A 17,778-nucleotide genomic window follows, 5' to 3' on the forward strand; every position below is an offset into this window, starting at 1 on the left:
ATGGCGTCCACAGCCATTGCTCACGGGAGAGATGTTTACATTAGTTGTCCTCGGCGATTACGTTGCACAATGTAGAGAGATGGTAGTGGAGAGTCTCAATTGGCAGGTGAAACAGAACGCATTAGCGCAAACAGCTGCTCAGCTGCTGTTTAAGTCAGAGGTGAATGGCAATCCTCTGGTTTAACAGAAGCCCCGGGTACGGCGGCGTCGTGTTATAACTTTGGTAACAAAACGGAAAATAAACCGACTGGCAGTGCCAGGTCATACGTGACCCGCAAACAGAACTCTGATTTACTGCTCTACAAAGAAAAGCGCGAGTTCCACAACCCGCAAAATTATAATAACTAACTCACGCACTAGCAGCTTATCCGTCCCAACTCGGCCCGCTCTCTTCAGACAGTCGTCTCGAATCTTCCTCTTCCTTCAGGAATGGTAGACCACACTCTCCGGCACACGGAAGCCGCTATAACGGACGAATCGCGTTGAAAACGTGTATTATTATTTCTCTCCGAAACAAAAGAAAACCGCCGCCATCATAAGTCTCTCCTTTCTCACCAACTTTTCGCGCTTCTCGCTCCCTCTCGGCTGCTCGCTTGCGCTCATTGGCTGACAGTTCACGTATGTGTACGTAATCCACAAGCAGGGTGAATCAATCAGTCCATTCCTCTTTAGACTGTGCATCCACACTAAGTCCAGAGTTAAACGCTCACTTATTCAAAAAAACTTCCGCAGATCCAGATATCGATGGTTCCTCTGCAACATTTGTTTGTTTTTAGTCTTTCGTTATGAAAATAACTACATGCCTAATTACATAGGTATATGCAGCTATCTGAAATGTAATTCTGTAATGTTGATTTCAACAAGACTGCAAAAATGTGGTTAGAATAAAAATAATAATTTAAAGAACAGTGCAAAAATGTTAGTGACCCCACTGTAATGATGGATTGATGGAAAAATCATGACCATTGCTGGGAAAAGATGATCCCTAATTTAAACTGTTCTTTAAACTTTCTTTATTAGCATTTAACAAAACTAGACCTTTGCAGTAGTTAGAATGTATTTTAGCCCAGTGCAGTTATGAAACTGAGGCGAGTTTCCCGAAAGTGATTGAACTTAGCAATTTACAACTTTAAGAACGACATAACTTTAAGAATGCTGTTCTTAAATTCTTAAATTTTAAAGAAAATAAGTGCCTTTAGTGCATACAAGAGATCTGCAATGGACATACGTAAAAATGGCATGACTTCGCTAGTCATGCAAAAAGAAAGGGAGTGGAACTTAGGAAAGAGAGGGCTAAGAGAGGGTGGGGGTCAATCATCTACAACAGCCCTCACACCAGAAGAGGAAAAAGCCCTGGGAATACTGGGCCCAACTGCAACCCATCACTGGGGGGATAGATGTAGCCTCAAATGAGTTCCCGACTACCCCACCTCAACCTGCATCCCCTGTGCAACCTTCTTCTCCCTCCAACAGTCCTGTCCCATCTCCTGGTCCCTCCTCTGCACCATGTACTGAAAGGCCTTCACATGCTCCTGGAAATGAATGTAGATGCAGCGAGGAATTAATTTCTATTGAAAGCCAAAGGCTGCAGATAGAAAAAGAGCGTCTGCAGCTAAGACGGGAAAAGATGCAACAGAGGGAGAGGCACCGTATGGAACTGGTGGAACTAAAGAGGGCAAAACTTGAGATATTGTCCAAGCAACTCCCAATGGCTGAGTTCCAGTTATCCAGGCCCTCAATTTCTGTGCCAATCATATTGCCAACTGAACAAGGTAAGACACTTTGCCATGTAACCATAGTGAATGTAAATGGAAGTTACTGATCTCTGAAATATAAAGAAAATCTAATCAATCTCTAATAGTTAATTTATTATATCTTATTTTTCAAATCCTTTAGTTTTGTGGCAGTTTCATTAATGTTAATATTTTTCTTTCAGACTTCAGTTCTTTTATTGAATTTCGCCTTCCATATTCCTCCCCCTAATTATTGTTGCATTTAATTAGTGGAGTAATTCTCCCCCAATTCCTGGTAAGATAGCAGGAATGTGTACTACTCTTTCCTCATCTTTCTCATCATCTTCCTCAATGTCCTCATCTGGAACGTGCAGCCTGCACTATAATGTTATGAAGCATAGCACATACAACTATTATGGCAGAGCTTTGTGCTGGTGAATACTGAAGCCCCCCTGATGACATGTGAAGGCACCGAAAATGCATTTTCCAAATGTTCAACGCTCGCTCCACAACACTGTGTGTTCTCCGGTGTCCCATGTTGTTGTTCTCTTCAGCCTCTGTCTGGGGATTCAAGACAGGAGTAAGTAAATAGGTGCGGAGTGGATAACCACCATCACCCAGGACGTGTCCACCAGCAAATGTACCCTCAGTTGCCATCTGAAATACTCCTGAATTTGCCCAAATGAAAGAGTCATAAGTACTTCCAGGCCACTTGGCCACAATGTCTGTGAAGACAACATTTCTTCTGGTGCCTCTTGCTAACTCCTCCTGTATGAGACCAAGGAGAGTCATGATCTCCTCTCTAGGCAGGCGACATTTGTCACACAGTTCATCATCAGGGAGATCAAGTTGACCCACACTTAGACGCCAAACTGCGTTAACGAGCTGAACGAGCTGGCTGTCCACGTTGATTACGGCATCTTCTCAAACAACGTCTTTGATAATGGCATAACCACCATTGTCAGCATTTCTCTTAGTTACTTTTATGTGTAAGTAATTAATGAATGAATTTGATTGGTTAAGAGTTAACAAGCTTAGAAGGCCAATTTGTAACCATTGCTTGGGGAACAATATATTATCTGACTTCTACGACTGTTCCACTGGAAAAAATAGCATTTATGCCATTTATATGTGTATATTAATAAATAGTATGTTGTATTTCGTAAAAACAATTATTTCAATTTAGTATGTATATTTATCCACAGTATTGAACTAAGGACATTGGATCTAATTTATGCAACGCAATTACACTTTCAAAAGTACATTTAACTGCTCGTGGATTGGTACACACAAGCATGCATAGTTTGGAGCATTTTTAAAGGGATAGCTAAAGCTAACCAGGGATAGCTTTAGATAACCAGCGGCCTCTATCGTTTTTCAGACCGAACTGCACATGAACTTCAGGTTAAGAACGATCGTAAGTACAAGGTTACGAAGTACTTAGCGTTAAGAACGTTTTGGGAAACTCACCCCTGCTTAACATTTCTGGAAAACTTTCCTAAAATGAAAGTCATAACAAAGGGACTACAACAAAGCCAACGGTGTTAAAACCTAAAGACACTCACCCCTACAGGGTGAAAAAATCTGAACTTTAGCTATTTTGACCAATCAGCATGTTTGCGAGAAAACAATCCAAAATTAGTACAAAAGAGGCAGACTTGAGATGTTTTGGAATTATAGTTCAAATAATGTATTTGTGTCAGTTTTATAATTAAGAGAAAGATGACTGTAGCCACCTACATGTGAACGAAAATCCATGTCACCACACATATTTCACTCACTCTGTTTACTGAGAAGCAAAGATTGCAAAGATTTACAGTACACAGCAGGTTTTGGACATGATCCTCAACCATGTCAACCCCTGTGACTCCGATGGAGAAGAAATAACTCTTGATCAGAGTAGCGGGGTGATCACCCTTAGTGGGGTGGCTGGTCTCCCCCGCGGGGCTAGGTGGCGGGACCCAGGGCCCAGTGGCTGGGAACACCGACCCCGTGCTGGGGCACTGCACGTGCGGGGGGACCTGCGCCACTGCGGGCGCACCGCTGGGTGGGGTGGGTCGGTCTGCCTTGTGTCGGGCGTCGGGTCTGGGCCTTGGGGCTCTGAGGTGCCTGGGTGGTGGGGGTGGGGCGTTGGCTGTTGGGGGTTATCTGGGGTGGGCTTGGGGGCGCTTGGTTTCGGACTCAGACCAGCTTATCTTCTATCCTGTTGATGTCTGTTGTTGATTGTTGTATGATTGGAATGGTTAAGTATATGAGGGAGATTGTATGTGGGTGTATATGTGTGTGTGTAGATGTATATATGGGTGTAGGTGTATGTGTGGGTATATATATGTGTTGCACATATGGGATGAAGGTGTGTGGGTGTATATGTCTGTGAGGGTGAATATATGGGAGGAATGTGTGTGGGTGTATGTGTGTTTGGGTGAATATGGATGTCCAATGTTGTATGATTGGTATGGCTGAACAGGCTACTCTCTGCAGTGGGGGTGGTGGGGGTCTGGGCTTGGATGTGGTGGGGGCGTGTGGTGTCTCCCTGGTCTCCCCGGGTCGACCTCTTACTGCCTCGAGCTGGGGGGCAGTGAAACGCTGTGCCTAATGAGCCAGCTAGTTCGCTGGCTCTCCTCTTCCAGAGGACTATTTCTTCTGGACCTGCGTATTCCCACCCCACCTCCACCCCCCCACACATACAAACACACACACGCAGGCATGTTACCCAGAGGTTGACGAGGTGGGCCTGCTGTCATGGCCTCACCCATCTCCTCACCACTGTCTGTCCCTCAGTTTTTACTGCACTTTAGACATTGAGGGCTTTTGAGGGGACGGTGTGGACAAACACTGACCAGTGGGAGGGCTTTGCCCACGTTTGTCCCAGCACCTACACACAACCCCGCTGGGGCGGGCATGCGGGGGTCACTGGGACCTGCGGCCCTGGGACTCCACGGCTCCTGGAGGGGCCGCAGACGGGAGGGATTCCCTGGTCTCTCATATGGCAGCCAAGGAGGTGTGTAAGGAAAACTTTCAGCAGCAATAGGCCGTATGGTGAACCAGCAAATGCTGCTTATAGAGTGATTTTCGTTCCCACGTCTGGGCACTACTTTTTAAAAAAGTTATCCGTAAAATATCCTGCAGTTTTTTGTCACAGTGCATAAATGTATATACATGTGAATAAAAAAACCCAAAATTTCTATGCTGCTGGTTTTGCTTGTAAGTTAATTTATCTCCATTTTCACAACCTAAAATATATCTCAAACTGTCCTACACATGTACCTAAACATATAAGTAGTATATTAATGCTTTAGTACACTCAAGTGTGAATTTATATTATGGAATATTGGTATCTCTTTGATCTTATATACAGTGCTGTGTAAATGAAATAACAGTCAGCAAAAAGGCATGAACAAAAGGGAATGAATGTAGGCCGTATGTATACTATCCAAGCCAGAATGTTGTTTGATTTTCTTTGTCTGTTTCTTTTAGTTTGACCCTACATTTCAAATCTCTGAGCAACACAAACAGTACCACAAAAATCCCAGTCTGAGTGACCAGATTCACTGCCTAGTGAGTGTTTTTGCAGCAGACAGAATTGAATTAGCTGTCTAGTCATGTCGGGTGAGTCTAGTCATGTCGGATGAGTCTAGTCATGTCGGGTGAGTCTAGTCATGTCGGGTGAGTCTAGTCATGTCGGGTGAGTCTAGTCATGTCGGGTGAGTCTAGTCATGTCGGGTGAGTCTAGTCATGTCGGGTGAGTCTAGTCATGTCGGGTGAGTCTAGTCATGTCGGATGAGTCTAGTCATGTCGGATGAGTCTAGTCATGTCGGGTGAGTCTAGTCATGTCGGATGAGTCTAGTCATGTCGGGTGAGTCTAGTCATGTCGGGTGAGTCTAGTCATGTCGGGTGAGTCTAGTCATGTCGGGTGAGTCTAGTCATGTCGGGTGAGTCTAGTCATGTCGGATGAGTCTAGTCATGTCAGCTGATAAACTTGTTGCTTTTGCTTGATTCCCAGCTATCAAGTTTGAACACTGAATAAATTATTAACTTGCTGTAAAAACAATTTGACAAAAGAAAATATTTTGTTCTGATATAATTGATTCGATTGCATTTTTATAAGCAAAAGTGAAGCTTTCAATATCAAGTCATTCATTTCACACTTTAATAAAAATCAGTGGTCATGATTAACCCATCTTTTAGAGTATATTTACAATTTACAAAAACAGAAGGGATGTATTAGAAAAGTGTTGTTAGCTCAACAGCATGCAGTGTCATTTAGGGAAATAGAAAATAAAAAGTATAAAAAATAACAAACCATCATTGTTTAAATTGAACAAAAAAGCAATCTCTTCCAGCTATCCTTGCTAGATAACATTAAACTTCTTTCTTTTAGTCTGGTCTATGCAGACAGATTATTATAGTTTATAATGTTTTTTCAACCATTAACAATACACATTGCATGTCATCTCCTTTACACAATACTCAGAAATAGTTTCCTAATGTGCTTCATCTGTCTGTGTGCGTGCGTGCGTGTGTGTGCTTGTATGTCCAGTGGTGGATGGTGCTCTGCCACTAGGGTCTGTCCTCTCTCCTCTTCCTGCACCCCATTCAGTCCCCCAGGGGGCTGTGGATCCCGGTAGAGAGTACGCTGTGCGCAATTGGCTGCCGCTTCTCACCGGTGTGTGTGTGATTGGTTGTCTGTGAATTGTACCTGTGTTAAATTGTAAAGCGACCTTGGGAATTTGGAAAGGCGCTATATAAAATCGAACATTCATTCATTCATTCTTTCATTCATCATAAACCAGATCTGTAGATTATTTTGGTCCAATGCCAATCCTGAAGAACATCACTCAGTAAATGTCTGTGCTGCAGGGATACCGCAAGTGGTTTTGATGACTAACGTTGACCTTGTCTGTCCACTGACGAAACAAAATTTGCAGCACATCTACAGAAGTAAGAAAATCAAGGAAAAGGTAAATAAAATTGTTTGTATTGGCACTTATACGGAGATTAACCATTACGGTGGGGTAACTAACTGGCACTTATACGGAGATTAACCATTACGGTGGGGTAACTGGCACTTATACAGAGATTAACCATTATGATGGGGTAACTGGCAAAAAAACAGTACCATTGTATTTTTTTCCAGATGTAGAAATGCAGTAATTTGCTGGGTGTTCCAGTGAACTGTGAACTATCTTCCCTGTGAAGAACTACAATATAGAGACTGTAATGTACACTGTAAAAAAAAACAGTTTTTTTACAGGTTTTTCCCAATAAATTTTACAGTTTTTTCCTGTATTTTAAAATGACAGGGAAAGTGTATTACAATTACCAGAACAAACTGTTTATTTAAAAATGTCATTGATTTTTAAATTTAACAATTGATTTAACAAGAAAAATCTGTATAAATTAAATACATTATAAATCTGTTTTTTAACAATTCTTAGATAATAATTTTAACTAAACAAACTGTAAAAAGAAAGTAATATTGATTAATCTTAATGAGACAAAGTAATAGAATCTTCTGGAATTAATTTCAAGGAAATATTACAAGACAACATTGATGCATGTTTTAATTTAAGTTTTGACATGTTAAATATGTGATTTTCATGTTATAAAAGTGAGTAAAAAGTAAAATGTTCTTGACTGTGATTTATTTTTATATTTATAACATACATAAAGAGTTAAGGCGTTCCAGATCCATCTCATTTTCAATCCACTATTAAATATGCACTGTATCTGTATCACTGTATCTACACTGTAAACCCGGATTAGGTTTTAATAAATTATTTTAGTAATCATTAATTATTATTTCATGTTTCATAAAAAATATTGCCATTACTAAATAAAACTAGTTGTTATCATTATTGAGCTGAAATAGGCATTGCAATGATCATGTTAAGTAAAGATAACTGAATATGTTAAGTTTATGATTGGTAGGGGTGGGGCCTGTTTGAATCGGACCACTGCACAGTGTGCATGAAGAGTTGTTCTGGTTGTGCATATTGTTTGAAGAACCTTTCGTTATCACCCCGCTGCAGCCCAAATGCATGAGTTTTGAAATCAGTGTTTCTTCAAATGAGTATTTGCAACGTCAGCTTTCAGTGCATGTAACTTATTTAGTTAACGCGTAATATATTCTTATCGGTTCATATAGTGCTAGAACATGTGTCTGGCATTCCTGTCCGATCATAGTTTAACTATAACCGTAGCGTTGAAATGTGTGTTCTGACGGTTCGGAGTTTATGGCTCATTTTAACTATTAATGTTATATATATTTTTATATTGAAGCGTCGGTCCAATGGGGGACGGCTGTAACGTGGCTCGCGCCACGGAGCGAGGAGACGGACACAATCGCTGAGAAGAGCGAGATTTATTGCAGGGCATTCCACAATCGTCATCGTAGTGGCAGGCAGGGGTCATAACAGGAGAGCCATCAAGGTTGGACAGGTACAGGGGCATAACGACACGGAAAGCAACAAACGACAGCAGGGCAACACGAAACTGAGAAACACATAAACGGTCAGACATCCAAAACAACCGACAACCAGACTGGGGAAATACAGGGACTATATGAACACTGAACTAAACTAGGAACAGGTGGGGACGATTATGACAGGGGCGTGGCGGACAATCAGGGAATCTCAGAGACAACGAGCGGGGCAGGGTAAACAGGCACGGAACACAGACACGAGGGAACCCAGAGTGGCAGCCACGAGAGGGGGCGTTGCCCTACGTGACAACGGCGCTACTTCCCATGAGTCTCTGCGACTCCGGTATCGTTATCTGTTAATGTGATGTCTATGCATGTGTTGATTAATTGTGTACTTGATTATGTGCATTACTTGGTTTAAGTCCCCCTTCATCAATTTATGTAGTTGTACTGTGTGAATTATTCTATGCCATGTTTGTGTAGTGTTGTCGTGTTATTGCCGTTCTCTCATGTTTTGTGTCTAAATTAAGTCTCTTCTGCGTGATCGTGGGGTCTGGCGTGATTATGTTGTTGAGGCAGTTTGAATTTAAAAAGCCTTGTGCTGCGGTGGATCTGTTTGCTACCTCTCCTTCCTACACCACACTGCAATATTGTTATAATTGAATGTGAACTAGAGTAAAGACCACATTCAATTTTAGGAATATTTCCTTTAAAATGACAGTGTTGCATGTTAAGTGTTATAATCACCGTTTTTTTACAGTTTATGTATGTTTTTTAATTTACAGTACTTATCTGTTTTTTTACATAAACTGTAAAAAAACGGTAATTTTCTGGAAACGGGGGCGCCAGAAAATTGCCGTTTTTTTACAGTTTATGTATGTTTTTAAATTTACAGTACTTATCTGTTTTTTTACAGTAATTTTCTGGCGCCCCCATTTCCAGAAAATTACCGTTTTTTTACACTTTTTTTTTTTACAGTGTATGGATCCATTTCTAGTGTTAGTCCTGTCCATGTCTTTGGTTTTACCCTGTCTGGATCCGCTCCCCAGTAAGTCCAGTCTGTGTCTTCTGTTGTTCCCTGTCATGCCCCTCTCGTTATTCATTCCCAGCCTTGTCTTGTTTGATTCCCCTGTAGTCAGTGTTTAAAAGCCCCATGTTTGCCCTGTTCCCTGGTCGGTTGTTCTTGGTGTGTTAACCCAGTAAGTCTATGTTATGTTTCTATGCTTCTATGCTCCCTGTGAAAATAGTAGTGATGGGCAAATGAAGCCTCTTGAAGCAATGAAGCTTTCCAACCCTTTGCTTTGCAAAAAGGTTCATTACTCGAGGCTTCATTCATCACTCACTAGTGACATCTGCTGGTGAAACTGTAACAGCCTCGTCATTCAGTTGGATCATACTTTCAAAAAATTGTAAATGCAATATTGTCACAGTTTCTAGTAACAGGAGAATAAATTAAATCATACTTAATTGTCATGTTTTAATTATTAAAATGATTTGTAGCCAATCTAATCCTTGACCATCCGTGGTTGTGTTGGGTTTTTTTGTATGTCATGGACTTATTTGACAATGAAGATATGTTGAACTTTACTATATTGGGAATTGAGTGATTGTTGAGGCAGACTGAATATTTTGAGTTAGAAACTGAGTTAAAAAAAACAGAATGTGTTTAAAATAATTGCTTCTTGGGGGTTCTAGATCTGGTTTTGCAGTCATGGCCTGGTAGTGAGGGAAGGGAAATGGTTAGGGAACTGGTCTTGTGACCGGAGGGTCGTGGGTTCGATCCCCAGACCTGAGGCCATGTCTGAGGTGCCTCTGAGCAAGGCCCTTGACCCTCAATTGCTCACTTGTATAAAAATGAGATAAAATGTAAGTCGCTCTGGATGCCAAAGGTGTCTGCCAAATGCCATAAATGTAAAATGTTTTTAACATTACAAATAAGGTTTGCCTCCTCCAATGGTTTTTGATGTGTGAATCTGATGTACATCCTGATCAAACAAAAAGAATTTAGAAAGTTCCAGATTTTAAATGAAAATTTAAATTTAACCACCTACTACAACCCACGAAGTAACAGGGTTCATTGCGCTTTTATTTTGAAAAACGATACACAAAATGAAGCAATGACGTGGCCGATGTTATGCGAGGCCTCGTTTGTTGCTTATCACGTGATTTTGCTCAATATGACACAAGCTCCGAAGCGAGGCTTCATCGGACATGCCCCCTTTTTACTCGGTACATGCCTCGAAGCCTCGCTTCAGATGTCCCATCACTAGAAAATAGCCTTAGATGTTTTCCTGTTCTGTGTATTTTGGATTTGCCTTTTGTCTGTTTTGTTGATCATTGTTTGCCCTGTCTTAATCTCCACCAAGTGTGTCCTGTACAAATCATAGTTTTTATTAAAAGACTCCAAAGATCCGCGTCTGCGTCCAGCCTCCAGTTCTCAAACGTAACAGTAACAACCGACCAATAACTATGGACGCAGTGGACTCCTCTGACCTCCCTCCACTCATCCCACCAGTGTCTCCTAAAGACCGCAAAGAATTTTTTTGGGGGGAGTAGTGGCGGCTCTCATCAAGAGTGGCCGGCCCAGCCCGAGAACGTCAGTATGGCGGTCTTGCCCCCTGAGGATGTCAGTATGGCGGTACCGCCCCCCGAGGATGTCAGTATGGCAATAATGCCACCTCCTGCGCCTGTCCCCGTGACCCGGAAGGGGTCACCACCTGTCCCCGCGACCCGGAGGGGGTCACTGCTTCTTCCGCCTGTTCTCGCGACCCGGAAGGGGTCACAGTCTGTTCCCGCGACCCAGAAGGAGTTGTCGATGGTTCCTGGTCCTGCTGCCCAATGGCAGACCCTGCCTGTCTCCCTGGAGACTATGCTGCCAACTAGTGGGTGTGGACTGCCTGTACTGTCTGCTACAAAAATTGATCCTGTCTCTTTGCCCGTGTTCCCCTTGATCCCCAGTCCTGTCCCTGGTTTTGTATTGGTTCCCGTCCCCGTGGTTGTGTCTGCCCAGGTCTGTGTACCTGTTCGTTTGTCGGTGTCCGGTGGTGTTGTCTCTGTTCCTGTCCCCATGTCTGTTCCCCAGATTATGACCCGCTTCGTTCCTGTGTCTGTGTCCGTCATCCTGAGTATATTTTCCTCTGTGTTTGCCTCTGCCCTGTTCACTGGCCCCACTCCAGTGCCTCGCCCTGGCCCGGTCCGTTCCCCCTTTGTCTCTTGTCGTGTTGCGTCCACGACCAGCTCCCGGCCTGCCTCCGCGTCCCATGTCTCGGCCGTGCCCCATGTCCCGCATCCTGTTTTGCCCAGTCCTGTCCCTCTAGTCTGTCCTGTGGTGTCCTGTCCCTTCCAAGAGTTCCCCATACTGGTCAGTCCGAGTCTCCCCCAGGGCCCTTTGCCCCATGGCCTTGTGTTGCCTCATGTGGTTGACTGTCCTGTCGTGCTTCCCAGTTCCCCATAGTATGCGCCGTGTCTGCCCCTGTTTTGCACCCTTTGTAGTTGTCCGTGCGTGCCTCGGTGTGGCACGCTTTGAGGGGGAGTAATGTAATGTATGGATCCATTCCTAGTCCTGTCCATGTCTTTGGTTTTACCCTGTCTGGATCCACTCCCCAATCAGTCCTATCCGTGTCTTCTGTTGTTCCCTGTCATGCCCCTCTAGTTATTCGTTCCCAGCCTTGTCTTGTTTGATTCCCCTGTAGTCAGTGTTTAAAAGCCCCATGTTTGCCCTGTTCCCTGGTCGGTTGTTCTTGGTGTGTTAACCCAGTAAGTCCATGTTATGTTTCTATGTTTCTATGCTCCCTGTGCAAATAGCCTTAGATGTTTTTATGTTCTGTATATTTTGGATTTGCCTTTTGTCTGTTTTGTTGATCATTGTTTGCCCTTTCTTAATCCCCACCAAGTGTGTCCTTTAGAAATCGTAGTTTTTATTAAAAGACTCCAAAGGTCTGCGTCTGCGTCCAGCTTCCAGTTCCCAAACGTAACAGAGACCCATGTGAATGAGGATATAAACTGTCTGATGATGCATGCCCTAACACACATTGTACCCTGGGCCCATGACTGTGGTCAAATGTTCCACCAAACTAACACACACAGAATAATCTACAATGACAAACTACAATGCTGATTAATTTGACTTTATTAATTAATAATAATTTGGCATTATTGAGGACAAACGTGCACTCACTAAAGCACGCTCAGCATACCTAGCCTCACTGAGAGAAATAAAAACAATCCTAGATTTCTTTTTAATACTATTTCCAAACTTACAAAAAATCAAGCAGGCACAGAACCTCAGATTCCAGTAAACCTCACTAGTAATGTATTTATAGATTTCTTTGATAATAAAATAGAGAATATTAGACAAAATATAAAACCTTTTATTAGCAATACAACTGGTGTGTCATCTGGTTTGGTTGATATTGATTTAAATTACATACCAGGAGAAAAACTTGATAATAATAATAATAATCTTTATTTGTATAGCACCTTTCATACATACATGCAACTCAAAGTGCTTTACAGTATAAATAAAAGAAACATAAAAAGGAGAAGACAAAAAGAAAATGTAAATAACAAAATGTAAAAAAGTAAAGTAAACAATATAATAAAAAAGTAAAGTAAGTAAAACTAATTAAGATAAGTAAATATAAGAAGATAAAAATAAAATATTTAAATTAAAGATAAAAAGAAATAATTAAATAAAGTGACAAATTATAAAATAATAGACTAGAGTTTCTTAACTAAAAGCAGATCTAAACAGGAAAGTTTTGAGACTGTTCTTGAAACTATTCAGGGATGAAATGCCTCTGAGCTCTTCAGGAAGAGAATTCCAGAGCTTTGGGCCATAGTGGCTAAAAGCACCCTCACCATACCAGTCGGCCATTTTTAAAATTCCTCAGATGTCAGACATAGTCCAATTTAAAAACTAGATATCTCAAGTTGTACATATATATAAATTATCATTCATGGCTCAAACTGAAGTAGACAGTTGGGGGAACATATTGATACCAAGACATATGATATTGAAATGTATTTTTGTTTTTTGAGCCTCTATCGCAGATGCTAATATGCCAAGAATGTCAGAAATGCACACTGGAATTTGAAGTATCACAAGCATGTATATTCACATAGTTATTCAAATCTCTTATTGGAAATTGCAAAAAGTTTCGCTATGGTCTTTTCTAATAACACAGAAAAAATGAAGCAAATCCATGCAAGCATTGCAAAGTTATTCCACTTTGTTCCAAGCAATGTCAAGGTCACCACACCCTGTCCAAATGTGCTAAGTATGTGCCACACCCTGTACACACCCGTAGCCAACCAAGCTAACATGCTAACAAATTCCATACACGAAACCGATGAGCCATTTGAAACAACAACGCTGCACATATTACAGAAAGACCAGAAAATTCCAATGACTAAATTTCATGTCCAAATATGAACGTTATGATATCATTGTCCAATATAGTCCGACAGCATAAGCTAGGTTACCGTAGCCAACTCCGGTAGCATCCGACACGATACAGAGTGCTGCAGCACTCAAATGCTCTAAAACTGTTTATAATCTAACGCTTAGTTAATGTTTAGTATTAGAATATATATATTGTACAATATCGCTTATGAAAAATTATCCATTGTTACTCACAGTACGTAGAATCGCGTCGTAGCCGGTGTACCGTCTCACTTCCGGGTTGGCGAAAATTCCGAAAATTGCCCATATATTCCACACAAAGTAATCCATTTATGTTCAAAAGTAATCCGTTTATGTTCAAAAGTATCCACAATTCGCATAAAAACGAACAAAATAATCCATGGCTGCTTCAGTTTCGCCGAAGAGTGTGTTCTGGGGAGCTTAGCTTAGGTTAGCAAAGGGTTAGCTTATGTTGCTATGCTAGCGGCCGAAATTGGAAATGAAGCGCCAGTTTCCGAGGGCTCAATTTAAAAATATACTTGACCAATCATGTCATATGAGGGCTGGTTAGCTTCGGAAGGAAGTAAACTATTGGTTAGGACAGCTTTCAATCACTTCTGAGGCTCCAGCTTGTCTCTGTGGGCTTATTGGTTCACCCTCCCCCCCTCCCCTTCGCACCTCGCCGGGGGAGAGGTTGTAAAACCTGTCATTCAAAGTCACTACCCCACTTTAGACCAATAAAAACCACTCAAATCAAAGCAGAACCGCTGCAGCTTTGTAATGAGGGGTCAAATCAGCGTTAAGAACGCTTCTGTGACGCTTAGGGGGCAGATTTGTCGGAGTGTCTCATTCAGGAAGCGGATTTCGGAAAATTTTGCAGTGAGGTGAGCAAGCTTTTTAAGGTACTTAACCACAACGGATCTACGCTGTTAAGGTCTTAAATTAAAGCCTTATTAGTAAACGATTTTTAGGTGACAAAACATTAAGAGATTTCACAACATAAATATGTTTTGTAAACGGATATGTCGGGAGACCCCCTCGCGGGGTGCACTTTTGTGGTCAACTTCAAAGCCGGATATCTCGCGATCGGCTGCACGTAGACATCTAAAACTCAGTAGGCATGTAGATGGGATAGGAAATTTTGATTTAAGCGCTTTTGTTCGGAGATTCATTAATGTTTAATATGTTTTATATCGCCGTAAAGGAGCTGGGGGTGCTTCTGCAGAATAGGAATCACCAGTAGATTACTGTTTGAAGACCTCAGAGACCTGAGGTCTCAGAGACCTCAGAGACCTGACTGGATGCTTTTCATCCACTCCCACAGTATTGATCCCACATCAGAATTAGAGAAAATAATTTCTTCCTTAAATTGTACTACCTGCACACTAGACTCAGTTCCCTCAAAGTTATTAAAAGAGGTATTACCAGCTGTAACTGAACCTCTTCTAACTATAGTTAACTCATCCATTACAATAGGTCACATGCCCAAATCATGTAAATTAGCAGTTATTAAACCTCTGATCAAGAAACCAAATCTTGATCCGACTGTCCTATCTAATTATAGACCCATTTCTAACACATCATTTATATTTAAGATCATAGAAAAAGCTGTTGCCCAGCAATTATGCCTATATCAAATCAAATCAAATATATTTGTATAGCGCTTTTCACAACAGATGTTGTCACAAAGCGCTTTACAGGATTTACAAGGTTAACAATACTATGGGTCCAAATCCCTAATGAGCAATCCAAAGGTGCCCGTGGCAAGGAAAAACTCCCTAGATGGTGGGGAATAGGAAGAAACCTTGGGAGGACCAAGACTCAAAAGGGAACCCATCCTCCATTGGGCGGCCCGTTAACACACAAATTACACAAAAACAAATTATACAGATGAATACACAAGTCACAAACAAATCACACAATCAGGCAAAGTATAAGGTAACTAGAATGAAAGTTCTGGGTGTTGATATCATCAATGTAAATGATGTTTAGGAAAAATTGAGGCCTGTGTAAGAGATATTAAATGCTGGATGTCTCTAAACTTCCTCCAACTTAATGAAGACAAAACAGAAGTTCTGCTTCTGGGCCCTAAGGCCTCAAGACAGAAAATACCAGATCTAATGCTTAATCTCGCAGACTACCCCATTACACCTGGTACAGTAGCCAAAAACCTAGGCGTCATACTCGACTCCGACCTATCATTTGATAAATACATAGATAATACTACTAGGATAGCTTTTCTACATCTCCACAACATTGCCAAATTAAAAATTGCATTATCACAGGATGATGCAGAAAAATTGGTGCACGCCTTTGTTAGCTCTAGATTAGACTACTGCAATTCACTACTGTCAGGATTTTCAAATAGGAATCCAAATAAACTTCAAATAGTTCAAAATGTCGCAGCCAGAGTTCTGACCAGAACTAGAAAATTACAGCATATTAGACCAGTCCCATCAACCCTGCATTAGCTCCCAGTTAAATTCCGTATTGATTTTAAAATTCTATTATTAACTTATAAAGCACTGCAAGGGCTTGCTCCTGAATACCTCCAGGAACTTATTTCCTACTATGAACCCCCACGTCCACTAAGATCACAGAGTGCTGGCCTTTTATAAGTTTCACAAATTAACAAGGTAACAGCAGGGGGAAGAGCCTTTTCTTATAAGGCCCCCCAGCTTTGGAACAACCTGAAACAAAGAATGAACAAGTAGGACAATGGGACACTTATAAATATTGCACCATCCCAACTACATGCAAACATAGAAAAATAGTGGTCTATTCATTCTTCAACTCATTCTTCAAGCATGAGGCAACCTGCACTGGTTAGTATTTCTGTTTAGATATCATCCTGTGTTACTTAATTTAGACTACTTGTGCTATTGTTTCATATTTTGTTGGATGTTGAATAAATCTAGTTAATTGTGTAGCCATTGCCTTCCTTATTTATAGCTGTACTGGGACCACTGTTGCGAATAACGTCGTTAAAAATAACGGTGTTGGGTAACGGCGTCATTTTGTCATTAACGGGATAATATAATTAATTAGTTTTCCTGTCGTTACAACGCCATTGACGTTACTGATCATTAAAAGCGGTGCGTTACTATATATTGATATACTAACAGTAATGCGAGCGGACCGCTGTCCAGGCTAGTGAGGAGTAACAGATCTCGATAGGTCACAGTACTCGGTGTAACACCTGTTTAACTTAACAAGTCAATAAGCGATTGGCTAAGGCAGCATTATGGTAGCCAATCAGAGCCAGTGTTTTTACACGCGCGCCGAAGCATGCCAGTGACACGACACAAATGGAGAAGAGGCAGAAATGGCGAGTCAGGAGCAACGAAGCCAAAGAAGAAAGCCAAAGAAAAATTAGCATTTTCAAGGTGGCGATATAAACATTTAAGAAAATACTTGAAGTTCTTAAATGTCTACCAGACTGTGTATTTGATTTATTTAATTAAGAATAGAGGTTTTATTGTTAAGTTTACTTCTGCTGTGAACAAACCAGTTGTCTCGGGTTGAGAGAATTTAATTTGATAGATGTAAATGCACTTTATATAGAGTAACTTTACTTTTGCTTTTTTTTTTTTTTTTTTTTACAAAGATTTGGAATTTTAAAGGATTTTATCCTGCATTGGTCTTTGGATGCGCAATAAATATATCCTTATTAAAGTTAAGGTGACCAGTTAAACACCTTTCTGATCTACTCATTTCAACTGACTATGAAAACTGCTTTTTCAAAAAAATCCTTATTCATTGGCATATAACCATTTTAAACTGTAATGCAAATAGTTACTTTCTCTGGTAACGAGTTACTTTTATTATAGAATAATTCAGTTACTAACTCAGTTACTTTTTTGAACAAGTAGTGAGTAACTATAACTAATAACTTTTTTTAAGTAACGTTCCCAACACTGACTGGGACAGATGAGCTCATTATTAGTATCAGGTAAAGGTAATCAATGCTAACACCCATTCCCTATAAAGCTTCCCATTTGCTGCACATGTTTATAGATGAACCTTTGACAAAGCATGATATTGTTTATAGCAAGGAACTTTTATAAAGTTGTTAAGGTATGTTTAATACCCTGGGCTGAGCTATTTCAGAAGAGTTCCTTTTGATTCTTACCAAATATTTTGTATTTTTGGAGTCAAATATTTTGGTTTTTATGCATGTTAATCCTTCTCCTGCACCTATTTCCATCCCTGGTTTT

This window comes from Brachyhypopomus gauderio, chromosome 4 (genome assembly GCF_052324685.1).
Source record: "Brachyhypopomus gauderio isolate BG-103 chromosome 4, BGAUD_0.2, whole genome shotgun sequence".
In the NCBI taxonomy this organism is placed as follows: Eukaryota; Metazoa; Chordata; class Actinopteri; order Gymnotiformes; family Hypopomidae; genus Brachyhypopomus; species Brachyhypopomus gauderio.